Source organism: Leptinotarsa decemlineata, unplaced genomic scaffold (genome assembly GCF_025532065.1).
Source record: "Leptinotarsa decemlineata unplaced genomic scaffold, Ldec_3_MD MMD2_tig00026336_RagTag_RagTag, whole genome shotgun sequence".
NCBI lineage: Eukaryota > Metazoa > Arthropoda > Insecta > Coleoptera > Chrysomelidae > Leptinotarsa > Leptinotarsa decemlineata.
In genome coordinates this window covers 2,363,447-2,366,165 of record NW_027412692.1, presented here as the reverse complement: position 1 = coordinate 2,366,165, position 2,719 = coordinate 2,363,447, and the positions used below count along the sequence as shown (strand labels likewise).

Genomic DNA, 2,719 nt, shown 5'->3' with positions numbered 1-2,719 from the left:
TGAAGCTGGAATGATTCTGCAATTGTATATATATATATATATATATATATATATATATATATATATATATATATATATATATATATATATATACAATTTTTTGAGGACAGCACAGTTCATCAATCTAATTAATATTTATATTTGATTGTTCATCAAGAAGATGATTTTTTATTTTTTTTTTAAATTGGTCACTTAAAATCTTCGGATCTTGGGAAATTGAGTTATAAACCCCCGACACTAGAAAAGAAAAGGATTTTTCATATGTGGTTGTTCTACGAATTGGTGATGTAATAGTTTCTTTAGAACGAACTTCTATAATATGGATATCCTCTCTGAAAGAAATTTTGTTCGAAAGGTATGTTTTTATTTTATGTAGGTATTATTCAATTTCAAATGTTTGATTTATCACCTGACTTGCTACAAATGTTTTATACATATACGTAGTCAAATAAAATATCCATCCATCTAGATGGGGTTTTTGAGCTATTAATTTTTTGAAATGAAATTTAGCTTCGAAATGTCTGTTCACATTTTCCTTGTTCAAATTTCAACAGAATTTGTATTTATATTTTTATATATATATGTATATATTTTTCAGATGTTTTGTCAGTTGTTGAAGTTATTGGATATGGGTGAATTGAGGTTATCTACTACAATTTCATTCACGTTCCATTCATTTATAACTTGTTATTACCACTGCAGAGTGAAAAAGTACCAAATTCGACAATTTTGTTTGTTCACGTAAAAATGGTCGTTATGAATTGTCAGAGTTTGGTGCCAGGCAGTTGTAGTATTCTCTTGATGATGTCAACTTGGTCAACGTCGAGAAATAGTATTTCAGTTCTGGTGTGTGTACATTTTTTCATTAGATTCAATTTATGACAGAGTTTTTAATTTTGGCTATCAAGTAATTTTCATCATTTCCAAGATATCCGGGAATACTATATCATAAATCTGTCAAAATTCACCAAAATAAATTATGATCTTGTTGTTATCATATCAAGCAATGAAAATGTTGAATTACAACAGTGAGATATCATTCCATTGGCGCACTTACATAACTGAAACATAATTCAAAACAATTTTTTCGAAATGTTTTTTGACAATTTTGTCATGACGATGATATCCTCAGTCAGTAGACAACTCTGCAATGGAAAATGAGTTTGAAAAGATTATGTTATCCGACGAGGTAGGAAAAGGTAATAACAATTTTGACCGAACTTAGTCAATTTTTATAAAAAAAATATTTCCGTTTTCAAACTTTTGACATTTTTTGGATTGAACATGTTTTTCATACTTTTCGTTGACCATTGAAAGAATTGGTATTGTTTGTTTCTTCACCAATTTCAAAAACTATTTTTTATCGTTTTGAAATGTTTAGCATGATTTGTATACGGGGTCACTTTTGATGGAGTTGCTTCCAAATCTCTATTGGAAGTAGGATTTAGATCAATTTCGCAGAGTTGATGAACATTTCAAGATACTGAAATTTCATTACTTGAAAACTTTGGTTTAGCATTGATATATTCTCCATTGGGGGATGTGGTGTGTTTTCCATTAGATAAGAGGAAAGTATAACTCTAAACAGGCTTCTTTTCGCAAAATATAGTCGAAAAATTACTGTATCCTTATTCAATCCGTGTGAGTAACAAAATCTCGTTTACTTTCTGTACCCCTCAAATATAGATCTCCTCCAGCACTGGTTGAGTTGTAAATCTATCTGTCCTCATTCGTTTTTAGTTCTAATAGTCAGATAACACTACCACTGCGTAATTCACTTAATGCTTCCATGATAGATTTTTGAAAATAAAATATTCCACTACAGAATGATCCACTTTTTCATTCGGTCAACATGAGAATATATTTTGAAGAAATGATTGTAGTATTACTATTTTTGACATTTCTGAGTGTTGATTCATTCGTATTTGTGGAAGGTGAGTTTCTAAGTTGGCAATGGAGCTATTGTCTGCATGATTATTTTAAGATTCACATGAGATGAGAGAAAAAGTTCCAGTTGGAAAAACCAATTTTCAAAGGATGAGATTTGTTCTCCATGTTCCATGTAGAAAGGGTTATGTGTACATCCACGGAAAATGCCGGAAAACATATTGATATTCCAGAATCAGATCAAATGGTATCTGATCTCCTGAGATTCTACTGAGATTCCTGAGTAAGATCTTCAAAAACAGACATTTGCAGACGTTGAAAAAAAATGTGTTCTAGTTTTCATATACTGTATTAATGAATTGAACAATTAGATAAACAAGTCAAAAAAATTGTCTATCAGTGTTTCATTTGTAGTTTCCAGATCACAAAATCACAGTTTTTTTTGGATTGCAAATGTATAGTTTTAAAAATACTATAAAACTCTTTCGTATACTTAGTTGATAAAAAAACAGACTCAACATGAAACATCCATCATTTGAAGAAAAGTTTCAAGGTGGAAGAGGAGGAAATCAATAGGATATAGGTCCGGGGATCTAGGAGTCCATTCAATATTACCTCTTCTTCAATCCATCAATTAGCATAATTATTATCAAAACATTGTCTAACTGGAACTAAATGATGGACCAATGAATGCATCTCCCCATATACCAGCCCAAACATTAACTTCTACGGGGTATTGCGTTTGCCCTTTCCTAAATTGTCGTGTATTCTTGTCACTCCAGTAAAGACAGATTTGTTCATTTATGTGCACATTTGAATGAGGAATTCACTC

General features: G+C 30.6%; 1 long non-coding RNA gene across 1 annotated transcript; it reads left to right on the top strand.

Annotated features, from left to right (window-relative positions):
• Positions 1 to 653: 653 nt before the first annotated feature.
• On the top strand, positions 654 to 2,281 carry LOC141485816 (uncharacterized). Its single transcript, XR_012467486.1, has 2 exons — positions 654 to 1,934; positions 1,985 to 2,281. It is a non-coding gene; the product is annotated as an uncharacterized lncRNA (long non-coding RNA).
• The last annotated feature ends 438 nt before the right edge of the window (positions 2,282 to 2,719 follow it).